This window comes from Mobula birostris, chromosome 1, assembly GCF_030028105.1.
Source record: "Mobula birostris isolate sMobBir1 chromosome 1, sMobBir1.hap1, whole genome shotgun sequence".
NCBI lineage: Eukaryota > Metazoa > Chordata > Chondrichthyes > Myliobatiformes > Myliobatidae > Mobula > Mobula birostris.
The window spans coordinates 55,090,594-55,104,827 of NC_092370.1; positions in this window are offsets into that span (position 1 = coordinate 55,090,594).

Genomic DNA, 14,234 nt, shown 5'->3' on the forward strand with positions numbered 1-14,234 from the left:
GGGTAGCTGAGGATTGGATTATTATACACCAAATATCAGATGTTATTCAGATAAATGGGCATGTTGCATTCAATCCTATCTATGATACAAGATGAACACAAGGATGGTGGTTGGTGGGGAGGGAGATTTAAAATGAGCGTTTGCGGGCTTTTGGCTTTATCCAGAGGCCCAATTGAATTGGGATTGAGAGAGGAGGTGACCCACTGGTCTGTGAGTTAGATTTTAAAAGGAACTTGTCGGCTTTCAGCCTTTTTCCTGCGGTCCATTGAATTATGATTTATTAGTAAGGGCAAATAAGGTAGAGACGAGCAGAACAGCCATTGTATGCATGGGTCAGTGTTAGAGTGGTGAGGCTTTGGCTCAACAGGCTTGGACAAGATAAGTTTCTTCTTCATTCTTTGTCTGTTAATGCAGTGAGAAAGGATCCAGGGGCTGTGTTGCGTTCTTTGTGTGAGATGTGGGAATTCCGGGAGACATCCAGCTTCCCGGATAACCAAACCTGCAGAAGGTGCACCAAGCTGCAGCTCCTCAGAGAATGTGCTAAGAAACTGGAGCTGCTGCTCAATGATCTTCAGCTCACACAGGAAACTGAGAAAGTGATAGGAGCTACGAGGTGGTTGTCACCCCCAAGTTTCAGGAGGCAATTGCCTGGCTGACTATCAGGAGAGGGAAAGAAAATGAGCAGCCAGTGCAGAGTACCCCTGTGGTTATATACCACTTTGGATACTGTTCAAGGGGATGGCCTACCGGGGGAGCCTCAGCGACCAGATCTTTGGCACTGTGGCTCGGAAGGGAAGGGGTAGATAAGGAGTGCAATATTCACAGGAGATTCTCAGTTAGAGGGGTGGGCATGATATTCTGTGGATGTGAAAGAGATACGTTGATGGTATGTTGCCTCCCATGTCTCAGGGTCTGTGCTGTCTCGGATCAGATCCACAACATCCTAAAAGGGGATGGTGAGCAATCAGAAGTTTTGGTACATGTTGGCACCACAGACATAGGTAGCAAAAATTAGGAGGTCCTGTGAAGGGAGAATATAGGGAGCTAGGTAGAAAGCTGAAAAACAGGGACTCCAGGGTAGTAATCTCTAGATTGCTGTCTGTGCTGTGCTCCAGTGAAGGTAAGAATACGATAATTTGACAGATGAATGCGTGGCTGAGGAAGTGGTGCAGATGGTGGGATTTCAAATTTCTGGAACTTTGGCATTACTTCTGGGGAAGATATGACCTGTATAAAAAGTTTGGGTTACACGTGAACCTGAAGAGCATCAATATCTTTGCACGCAGGGTTGCTAGAGCAATTGGGGTGAGTTTAAATAGAAACCATAGAAACTACAGCACAGAAACAGGCCTTTTGGCCCTTCTTGGCTGTGCCGAACCATTTTCTGCCGAGTCCCACTGACCTGCACACGGACTATATCCCTCCATACACCTCTCATCCATGTATCAGTCCAATTTATTCTTAAATATTAAAAAAGAACCCACATTTACCACCTCATCTGGCAGCTCATTCCATACTCCCACCACTCTCTGTGTGAAGAAGCCCCCTCTAATGTTCCCTTTAAACTTTTCCCCCCTCACCCTTAACCCATGTCCTCTGGTTTTTTTCTCTCCTCGCCTCAGTGGAAAAAGCCTGCTTGCATTCACTCTATCTATACCCATCATAATTTTATATACCTCTATCAAATCTCCCCTCATTCTTCTACGCTCCAGGGCATAAAGTCCTAACCTATTCAACCTTTCTCTGTAACTGAGTTTCTCAAGTCCCGGCAACATCCTTGTAAACCTTCTCTGCACTCTTTCAACCTTATTTATATTCTTCCTGTAATTTGGTGACCAAAACTGAACACAATACTCCAGATTCGGCCTCACAGATGCCTTATACAACCTCATCATAATATTCCAGCTCTTATACTCAATACTTTGATTAATAAAGGCCAATGTACCAAAAGCTCTCTTTACGACCCTATCTACCTGTGACGCCACTTTTAGGGAATTTTGTATCTGTATTCCCAGATCCCTCTGTTCCACTGCACTCCTCAGTGCCTTACCATTAACCCTATATGTTCTACCTTGGTTTGTCCTTCCAACATGCAATACCTCACACTTGTCTTTGTTAAACTCCATCTGCCATTTTTCAGCCCATTTTTCCAGCTGGTCCAAGTCCCTCTGCAGGCTCTGAAAACCTTCCTCACTGTCTACTACACCTCCAATCTTTGTATCATCAGCAAATTTGCTGATCCAATTTACCATATTATCATCCAGATCATTGATATAGATGACAAATAACAATGGACCCAGCAGTGATCCCTGTGGCACACCACTAGTCACAGGCCTCCACTCGGAGAAGCAATTCTGTACTACCACTCTTTGGCTTCTTCCATTGAGCCAATGTCTAATCCAATTTACCACCTCTCCATGTATACCTAGCGACTGAATTTGTCTAACTAACCTCCCATGCGGGACCTTGTCAAAGGCCTTACTGAAGTCCATGTAGACAATATCCACTGCCTTCCCTTCATCCACTTTCCTGGTAACCTCCTCGAAAAACTCCAATAGATTGGTCAAACATGACCTACTACGCACAAAGCCATGTTGACTCTCCCTAATAAGTCCCTGTCTATCCAAATGCTTGTAGATTCTGTCTCTTAGTACTCCCTCCAATAACTTACCTACTACCGACGTTAAACTTACTGGCCTATAATTTCCCGGATTACTTTTCGATTATTTTTTAAACAACGGAACAACATGAGCCACTCTCCAATCCTCTGGCACCTCACCTGTAGACAGCGACATTTTAAATATTTCAGCCAGGGCCCCTGCAATTTCAACACTAGTCTCCTTCAAGGTCCGAGGGAACACCCTGTCAGTTCCTGGGGATTTATCCACTTTAATTTTCCTCAAGACAGCAAGGACCTCCTCCTTTTCGATCTGTACAGTTTCCATGATCTCACTACTTGTTTCCCTTAATTCCATAGACTTCATGCCAGTTTCCTTAGTAAATACAGACGCAAAAAACCTATTTAAGATCTCCCCCATTTCCTTTGGTTCCGCACATAGCCGACCACTCTGATCTTCAAGAGGACCAATTTTATCCCTTACAATCCTTTTGCTCTTAATATACCTGTAAAAGCTCTTTGGATTATCCTTCACTTTGACTGCCAAGGCAACCTCATGTCTTCTTTTAGCCCTCCTGATATCTTTCTTAAGTATTTTCTTGCACTTCTTATACTCCTCAAGCACCTTATTTACTCCCTGCTTCCTATATACGTCATACAACTCCCTCTTCTTCTTTATCAGAGTTGCAATATCCCTTGAGAACCAAGGTTCCTTATTTCTATTCACCTTGCCTTTAATCCTGACAGGAACATACAAATTCTGCACTCTCAAAATTTCTGCTCTGAAGGCTTCCCACCTACCGATCACATCCATGCCAGAGAACAACAACCTGTCCCAATCCATCCTTTTTAGATCCTTTCTCATTTCTTCAAATTTGGCCTTCTTCCAGTTAAGAACCTCAACCCTAGGACCAGATCTATCCTCGTCCATGATCAAGTTGAAACTAATGGTGTTATGATCACTGGAACCAAAACTCCCCTACACAGACTTCTGTCACTTGTCCTAACTCGTTTCCTAACAGGAGATCCAATATTGCATCCCCTCTAGTCGGTCCCTCTATATATTGATTTAGAAAACTTTCCTGAACACATTTTACAAACTCTAAACCATCTAGACCCCTAACAGTATGGGAGACCCAATCAATATATGGAAAATTAAAATCCCTTACCACCACAACTTTATGTTTCCTGCAGTTGCCTGCTATCTCTCTGCAGATTTGCACTTCCAATTCTCTTTGGCTATTGGGTGGTCTGTAATACAATCCCACTAATGTGGCCATACCTTTCCTGTTTCTCAGCTCCACCCATAAGGACTCAGTAGACAAGCCCTCTAATCTGTCCTGCCTGAGCACTGCTGTAATATTTTCCCTAACAAGCAAATAAATTTCGCAGGGGGATGGAAACCAGAGTGATAGGGCGAACAATTGAGCAATTGGTATAGAACCTGATGCAGTATGTAGTGCGGCATACTACAACTGATAAGGCAAAGTTTACAGTCAGTCAATAGGATGTTAAAGTGTAATAGTGGGTCAAAATCAAAAAGGGTGATGAATTCAGGAGTGAAGATGTTAAAGCTGAAAGCACACTGTATACAGAATAATGTAGACGATCTTGTAGGACAATTAGACATTGGTAGATATGTTGTGGATCTCATGGAGTTGTAGCTGAAATAAATTAGAACATAGACATCGACAGCACATTACAGGCCCTTCAGCCCACAATGTCCCTTCCTGTCCTTGCCTCTGTTGAGTAATGTGTCAACCATGTAACTCACTCTAGAATCTGCCTAGAATTTTCCTACCGCATAGGCCTCAATTTTTCTAAGCTCCATGTACCTACCTAAGAGTCTCTTAAAAGACCCTGTTGTATCAGCCTCTAACACCGTCACTGGCAGTGCATTCCACGCACCCACCACTCTCTGTGTGAAAAACTTACTTCTCACATCCCCCTTGTACCTACTTCCAAGCACCTAAAAACTATGCCCCCTCATGTTAGCCATTTCAGACCTGTGAAAAAAGCTTCTGGCTATACACACGATCAATGCCTCTCATCATCTTATACACCTCTATCAGATCACCTCTCAGTCTCCATCGCTCCAAGGCCAAATTCACTCAACCTATTCCCATAAGGTATGCTCTCCAATCCAGGCAACATCCTTGTAAGTCTCCTCTGCACTCTCTCTATAATATCCACATCCTTCCTGTAGTGAGGTGACCAGAACTGAACACAGTTCTCCAAGTGGGGTATAACTAAGGTCTTTTATAGCTTTAAAATTACCTTATGACTCTTGAACTCAATTCCATGGTCGATGAAGGCCATCACACCATACGCCTTCTTAACAACGCTGTCAACATGCGCAGCAGCTTTGGGTGTCCTATGGACACAGAGCCCAAGACCTCACTGATCCTCCACACTGCCAAGAGTCTTACCATTAATATTATATTCTGTCTTCAAATTTATCCTACAAAAATGAACCACTTCACACTTATCTGGGTTAAGCTCCATCAGGCACTTCACATCCTATCAATGTCCCGCTGTAACCTCTGACAACTCTCCAGACTACCCACATTGTGGGGATGGAGGACAATGTCTCCCATCCACTACATAATGTACTGGTTGGGCACAGGAGTACATTCAGCCAGAGACTCATTCCACCGAGATGCAACACAGAGCGTCATAGGAAGTCAATCCTGCCTGTGCCATCAAACTTTACAGCTCCTCCCTTGGAGGGTCAGACACCCTGAGCCAATAGGCTGGTCCTGGATTTATTTCCTGATATAATTTACATTTTACTATTTAATTATTTATGGTTTTATTACTACTTAATTACTTATGGTGCAACTGTAATGAAAACCAATTTCCCCCAGGATCAATAAAGTATGACTATTTGTCATGGTCCAGTCCGTGAAGTCCATGTTCCGGTTCACAGTCCAGTCCGTGGACTCCAGACTCTGGGTCTTCTGGCTGTCTCTTATTTCAGTTGGGCTTAATCATAGGCACCTGATGCTCGTATTGGGACTGGGATATAAGTGGCCCTAGGTTCGCGTGCTGATGCTGGTTCGTCTTATCAGTATCCCGTCCTCGCCTCTGTGGAGTAAGTCAGGCCGTCTTTGCCATTACCCTGCAGTTGGATCTGTCCCTTCCTGTCCTTGCCTCTGTTGAGTAAGCCAGGCCGTCTTTGCCGTTACCCTGAGGCTGGACTGTTCCCTTCCCTTCCCCTTCCTTCTGGAGCCTTGCCCGCAACCTTGTCAAGTTCTACCACTGGAGCTAAACTGGAGCCTTGCTGTGTAAAGATAAGGAACTGTCTATCATTGAGTTGGAACTGTTTCTGTGTCCACGCCTTCGCTAGGTAGGTCCGGCCGTTTGCCGCTACCTAGTGTTGGGAACCATCTCGTCGTGTTCAGTGTTCTGTGTAGAGCCCCAGCCCCAAGTCCTGTTCACAAGGACAGATCCTGGCTCTGTGTTCTGTGTACAAGTCCCGGCCCTAAGTCCTGTTCCCAAGGAGGGGCCCTGCTCTGTGTTCCATGTCCCTGTGTTCCTGTCTCTCAAGTCCAAGGCTCCGTGTTCCCATGCTGTAGACCAAGGCTCTGTTTTCCTGTCCTCCCCAAGACCAAGGCTCCGTGTTCTGCGTTCCTGTCATCCCTAGTCCAAGATTCCGAGGTTTCTGTTGTCCCAAGTCCGAGGCTCGGCTGTTCCTGAGTACTAAGTCAAGGATTCATGTTCTCGTCCTGTCCAGGTGCCTCGTCCTGTGCTGGAGTTCCCTCTTCCTGTGCTGGAGTTCCCTCATCTTGCCCAGGAGTCTCTCATTCTGTCCTGTAGCCTTGCCTAGTCCTGTCTTCCAAGACCACGTCATGTTTTCAGCTAGTTCTGGAGTCCAAGCCTGAGTCACGACCCAGGTTCTGGGTCCTTGTCCAGTCTCTGACTCAGAGTCCGAACCCAAGCCTCGTCATGACCTCACCTTGAAGAACCCAAGCTTCGTCATGTCCTCGCCTCGAAGAACCCAAGCCTCATCATGTCCTTGCCTTGAAGAACCCAAGACAAGAAGTACCCAAGCCATGAAGAACCCAAGCCATGTCCAGTCCTGTAGCCACATCATGTCCTCACCTAGTTTCAGGGTCGGAGCCCGAGTCCAAGCCCAGGCTTCTAGTTCCCAGTTCCTTGTCCTGAATGGACGGCTGTCTGGTTTCACTACCCAAGTCAAAGAGGTTGCTCCTGGTTGCCAGTCTACAAGCTGTGTGGAAATGCTGGCTGGCTGAAAAATGTCACCTAATTTTAACGGTGTATTGAGTGATGTTGTTGAAGTTATCAATCACATCAAAGCAAAAGCCCTTAACTCACGTTTGTTTGAGCAGCTTTGCGAGGAAATGGATGCAGAGCACAAACGCCTTCTCTTACACATTGAAGTCAGGTGGCTATCAAGGGGGAGAGCCCTGGCCAGGGTTTTTGAGTTAAGAGAGCAGCTACAGAGATTTCTTTCAGGAAAAAAGTCACCACTGGCAGCACACTCCCGTGACGCGGAGTGGATATCAAAACTCTTATCTGTGTGACATCTTCAACCTGCTCAATGAATTCAATTTGTCACTTCAGGGGAGAATGACAACTGTCTTCAAGTTGGCAAATAAAGTGTCTGCTTTCAAAGCCAAACTGGAACTGTGGGACACACATCAAAGTTGCTGGTGAACACAGCAGGCCAGGCAGCATCTGTAGGAAGAGGTGCAGTAGACGTTTCAGGCCGAGACCCTTCGTCAGAACTAACTGAAGGAAGAGTGAGTAAGGGATTTGAAAGTTGGAGGGGGAGGGGGAGATCCAAAATGATAGGAGAAGACAGGAAGGGGAGGGATAGAGCCAAGAGCTGGACAGGTGATTGGCAAAAGGGGATACGAGAGGATCATGGGACAGGAGGTCCGGGAAGAAAGACAAGGGGGGGGGACTCAGAGGATGGGCAAGAGGTATATTCAGAGGGACAGAGGGAGAAAAAGGAGAGTGAGAGAAAGAATGTGTGCATAAAAATAAGTAACAGATGGGGTACGAGGGGGAGGTGGGGCCTTAGCGGAAGTTAGAGAAGTCGATGTTCATGCCATCAGGTTGGAGGTTACCCAGACGTGTAAGGTGTTGTTCCTCCAACCTGAGTGTGGCTTCATCTTTACAGTAGAGGAGGCCGTGGATAGACATGTCAGAATGGGAATGGGATGTGGAATTAAAATGTGTGGCCACTGGGAGATCCTGCTTTCTCTGGCGGACAGAGCGTAGATGTTCAGCAAAGCGGTCTCCCAGGCTGCGTCGGGTCTCGCCAATATATAAAAGGCCACATCGGGAGCACCGGACGCAGTATATCACCCCAGTCGACTCACAGGTGAAGTGTTGCCTCACCTGGAAGGACTGTTTGGGGCCCTGAATGGTGGTAAGGGAGGAAGTGTAAGGGCATGTGTAGCACTTGTTCCGCTTACAAGGATAAGTGCCAGGAGGGAGATCAGTGGGGAGGGATAGGGGGGGACGAATGGACAAGGGAGTTGTGTAGGGAGCGATCCCTGTGGAATGCAGAGAGAGGGGGGGAGGGAAAAATGTGCTTAGTGTTGGGATCCCGTTGGAGGTGGCGGAAGTTACGGAGAATAATATGTTGGACCCGGAGGCTGGTGGGGTGGTAGGTGAGGACCAGGGGGACCCTATTTCTAGTGGGGTGGTGGGAGGATGGAGTGAGAGCAGATGTACGTGAAATGGGGGAGATGCGTTTAAGAGCAGAGTTGATAGTGGAGGAAGGGAAGCCCCTTTCTTTAAAAAAGGAGGACATCTCCCTCATCCTAGATACCCCCCCCTCCCCCTCCAACTTTCAAATCCCTTACTCACTCTTCCTTCAGTTAGTCCTGACGAAGGGTCTCGGCCTGAAACGTCGACTGCACCTCTTCCTAGAGATGCTGCCTGGCCTGCTGCGTTCACCAGCAACTTTGATGTGTGTTGCTTGAATTTCCAGCATCTGCAGAATTCCTGTTGTCTGGAACTGTGGGGACGGCGAGTGGACAGGGGCATGTTTGACATGTTCCCAACATTAACTGGGATTCTGGGAGAGACTGAGGCTCACAGCTGGTGCGTGATCACCTGTCTTCGCTGTCAACAGAATTCGGCGTTACTTCCCAACCGCAAATGATCCAAGATGTGCAAAGGAGTGGGTCCGTGACCCATTTGTGAATGACCCCGGTGAATCTTCCATGTTAGCGCGGGAAGAAGATCAACTCCTCGAGCTTGCAAATGACGACGGGCTGAAAAGTAAGTTTGACATAACATCTCTGCCAGCATTCTGGATGAAAGTCAAGGCTGAATATCCTGAGATAGCCACGAAAGCACTAAAAACGTTGCTTCCATTTCCAACAATATCTCTGTGAAACTGCGAAATATGCACTGTGTGTTTAACATCCAAATGTTACTTAAAATGTTATGATGCTATTGACTTATAAGTAACATAATTGACTTACCACTATATTCATGTGATGAAAATATGCACTGTGTGTTTAATATTAAATTCATTAGATAAATCCTTTTAGAAATGAAATTGAGTGTATTAGCCACTTATAAGTGACTTATAGTGGACTTATCACCTATATTCTGGTCTTGATTAACAGCCCCCCTCCCTCTCCCCTGTCGGCCGATCCGCAAGAATATTGTCAATATTAAACTGGTCTGTGGTGCAAAAGAGGTTGGGGACCTTTACTGCACTACCTTCATCAATGTGTTTTCTTACATCCTCAAAGAATTCAATCATGCTCGTAAGGCACGACCAGCCCTTGACAAAGCCATGCTGAGTATCCCTAATCAGATTATGCTTTTCCAAATACTCATAAATCCTGCCTCTCAGGATCTTATCCAGCAACTTGATCACTACTGAAGTAATAGTTGATCATAGTTGGGAGCTCAGTGTCCAGTGCTACATATTGTATTGAAAGTACAGGCAGGTAGGCAGAGGGGTGAGGTGACTCTGTTGGCAAAAAAAATGAAATCAAATCCTTAGAGTAAGGTGACATAGGATCAGAGGATGTAGAATCCTTGTGGATAGAGTTAAAAAACTGCCTGTTACATATAGCCCTCCAAACAGTGGCCAGAATGTGAGCTACAAATTAGAATAGGAGAGAGAAAATTCACACTGAGTTCCAAGAGAGGGTATTTGTGGAATGCCAATGAGCTGGCTTTTTAGAACAGCTTGCAGGTGTGCTCACTAGGGGATTTAATTGGAGAGTTTAAGGTAAAGGACCCCATAGGAGGCATTGATCACTACATAATAGACTTCATCTTGCAGCTTAAGAGGGAGAAGCTATTATCAGATGTATCAGTATTACAAATGAGTAAAGGGATTTATAGAGGTATGAGAGTGGATGTTGTTTACTTGGATTTTCAAAAGGCCTTTGACAAGGTGCCACACATGAGGTTGTTTAACAAGATAAGACCTCATGGTACTACAGGAAAGATTCTAGCATGGATAAAGCAATGGCTGATTGGTAGGGGGCAAAGAATGGGAATAAAGGGAGCCTTCTCTGGTTGGTTACTGATAACTAGTGGTATTGCGACTGCTGCTTTGTACGTTGTATGTCAATGATTTGGATGTCAGCATTAATGCTCTGTGGCAAATTTTGTGGATGATATGTGGAAGGGCAGTTAGTGTTGAGGAAATAGAGGTGCTGCTGAAGGAATTATAGCAGGGGTTCACAACCTGGTGTCCATGGACCTCTCAGTTAATGGTAGGGATTGATGGTTGGAAACCCCTGACTTGCATAGTATAAAAGAATGGGCAAATAAGTGGCAAATGGCAAACATAGCATAGACTAATTTCTTATCAGGCAGAATATTTAAACATCTGAAGTGCAAAGTGATGTGGAGTCCTTATTGCAGGATTCCCGAAAGGTTGGCTTGCAGGTTGAGTCATTTCTGAAGAGTGTAGGAACTTCTACTTTGAAAAAACAACTTAATGCCAAAGAAACAACTTTATGCCGAATTTCAAAACCGTTATGTATATACAGAGGCTTTCACAACCCGTACGGCATGGCAGGCACACTATATACAAAGCCCACCGGAAGTAAAAAGAACAGAAGTAAAATGCCCCATTATCCTAATTAGTATTAACTTACTTTTAATAATGCTCACATTACAACACTTCTCCCCCTTTAAAATAAAACATTCCCCAAATGTAAAAAAACTGGGAAATAAAACCAGTGGTATTATTAACTTGCGTACCCCTGAAAACTTATACTAGTATCTCAGCAACAGCTTATCAATACAAAACATCTGGAAAATGTGACAGATTCAACATTCAATCCAACAACAACAAAAAAGAACTGTCCTGTCAAAGGTTCAGTCTGTCAGGAGGATTACGAGTGCGCTGTGATCTGCACACTACCCCCTGGTGACCCAGCAGGCACCACTGGTGATGGTGTTTTGGGTGGATCTGGTTTTGGGGGCATGAGAGGGGTCTGTGTATCTGCGTGAGAATGTCCATCCTCGTCAGGGGACCCCGACCCCTCTGCCAGCGTATCACTCTCTGGCAAAGTCACTGGTGGACATGCTTCTACCGTAGTCTGTCTCACTTCTGCCTTCATATCTGGGCGCAGCAGGTCCAATCTTGACTTGGGCCTATGCCCCATCAGCATCTCTGCTGGAGTGAGGGCAGTCGTAGTCTGTGGCGTGAGGCGGTACTTAAGCAGGAAATGTGAAAGCCGAATGCTAAGAGAGTCCCCTGTCATCCGCTTCAGGCCTTCCTTCACTGTCTAAACAGCCCGCTCAGCCAAACCATTGGAGGCTGGGTGGAAAGGGGCCGTCCGAATGTGATGAATGCCATTCTGCTGCATGAACTCACTGAACAACTCACTGGTGCACGTCGGGCCACTATCGGTGACCAGAGTGTCAGAGAACCCATGGACTGCAAACACTTACCTGAGCTTGGCTATGGTTGAGGGGGTTGTGATGTTGCTTATGATGTGAGCTTTGATCCATTTAGAATGCGCATCTACCATTACAAGAAACATCTGGCCCATAAAAGGGCCAGCAAAGTCCAAATGTAGCCTAGACCAGGAGTGGTCTGGCCACTCCCATGGATGCAAAGGAGCTGGTGGTGATATATTCTGATTAGTCTGACATTGCATGCAAGATTTCACCTTCTTCTCCAGATCCTGATCCATTCCTTGCCACCAAACATGGGATCTTGCAAGGCTTTTCATTCGAGACACTCCTGGGTGAGTCTCATGAATTTCCTCCACAATCTGTGAACGGCCAGGGGGAGGCACGATGACCTTGTTAGCTTGTAAATCATTGCCCCACACACATTCAGGAGAACAGAGTGCTTCTTAGCCTCCTCAGTAATTCCATTAGCACAGAAAAAGTGTCCCAACCTTTCTTCATACTCTGGCCAGTCCTCGTTTCCTTCCAGAAATTCCCCGATAGTTCCAAACGTAGCCATCTGAAATGTGAAGCTCCCGTTCGAAAAACGTGCTGATACTTCCACAAAACCAGTTGACCTCGTAGCCAAAATTATGTAGTAACTTCTACTTTGAAAAAGGCACACTTGACAACTTCATGCCAAAGAAACAACTTTATGTCGAACTTCAAAACCGTTATGTATATACAGAGGCTTTCACAACCCGTACGGCATGGCAGGCACTCTATATACAAAGCCCACTGGAAGTAAAAAGAACGAAAGTAAAACCTCCCATTATCCTAATTAGTATTAACTTACTTTTAATAATGCTCACATTACAACAAAGAGGGTAAATGCAATGTTAGCATTCATTTTGAGAGGACAAGAATATAAAAACAAGAATGTAATGTTGAGGCTTTAATAAAGCATTGGTGAGACCTCAAATGGAGTACAGTGAGCAGTTTTGGACTCCTTATCCATCAAAGGATGCACCGACACTCCAGGGGTTTCAAAGGAGGTTCACAAGAATGATTTTGGAAATGAGAGTTATTGTATGAAGTGCGTTTGATGGCTCTGGGCCTGTACTTGCTGGAATTCAGAAGAATGAGGAGGAATCTCATTAAACCTATTGAATGCTGAAAGGTCCTGACAGAGTGGATGTGCAGAGGATGTTTCCTCGAGTGGGGGAGTCTTGGACCAGAGGGCACAGCCTCAGAATAGCGGGACATCCATTTAGAATGAAAATAAGAAGGAATTTCTTTAGCCAGAGGGTAGTGAATCTATGGATTTCATTGCTGTGAAGGTGTAGGGTGTACTTAAAGCAGAGAGTGATAGGTTCTTGATTCGTCAGCATGTAAAAGGTTATGGGAGAAGGCAGAAAAATGGAATTGGGAAGAAAAATGTATCAGCCAAGATAAAATGGTGGAGCAGACCCGATGCACAGAATGGCCTAATTCTTTACCTATCTCTTATGGTCTTATGGAACATAGCAAGTTTAAACTAATTTTGTCAGATTAATTTGATTTCAAATAGCTCATAATTATGTAACTGCTGCCACTGGTCACAACTGCAAATGGAAATTTGTGTAGAAAATAAAGTACCTAAGTAAATAAACAAGAGAAAATCTGCAGATGCTGGAAATCCAAGCATTTGCGTGTAGGGTGTTGAAATCCGTTAGGACCAACCAGGGTTGGTTTTACACACTGCGCGTTAAGGTACTGAAGAGTAGAGTAGAACAAAGAAATCTGGGAATACAGGTCCATAATTCATTGAAAGTGGTGACACACTTAGATAGGGTCATAAAGAAAGCTTTTGTACTTCATAAATCAAAGCATTTAGTGCAGGAGATGGGAGTTGATAGTGGTATATAAAATTATGAGGGGTATAGATAGGGTAAATGCAAGCAGGGTTTTTGCATGAAGTTGGGTGGTACAACAACTAGAGGTCATGGGTTAAGGTGACCCCAAGTGGAACATGAGAGGAAACTTCTTCACTCGGAGGGTCATGAGAGTGTGGAATGAGCTGCCAGCACAAATAGAAACATAGAAACATAGAAAATAGGTGCAGGAGTAGGCCATTCGGCCCTTCGAGCCTGCACCGCCATTTATTATGATCATGGCTGATCATCCAACTCCGAACACCGCCCCAGCCTTCCCTCCATACCCCCTGACCCCCGTAGCCACAAGGGCCATATCTAACTCCCTCTTAAATATAGCCAATGAACTGGCCTCAACTGTTTCCTGTGGCAGAGAATTCCACAGATTCACCACTCTCTGTGTGAAGAAGTTTTTCCTAATCTCGGTCCTAAAAGGCTTCCCCTGTATCCTCAAACTGTGACCCCTCGTTCTGGACTTCCCCAACATCGGGAACAATCTTCCTGCATCTAGCCTGTCCAATCCCTTTAGGATCTTATACGTTTCAATCAGATCCCCCCTCAGTCTTCTAAATTCCAACGAGTACAAGCCCAGTTCATCCAGTCTTTCTTCATATGAAAGTCCTGCCATCCCAGGAATCAATCTGGTGAACCTTCTCTGTACTCCCTCTATGGCAAGGATGTCTTTCCTCAGATTAGGGGACCAAAACTGCACACAATACTCCAGGTGTGGTCTCACCAAGGCCTTGTACAACTGCAGTAGTACCTCCCTGCTCCGGTACTCGAATCCTCTTGCTATAAATGCCAGCATACCATTCGCCTTTTTCACCGCCTGCTGTACCTGCATGCCC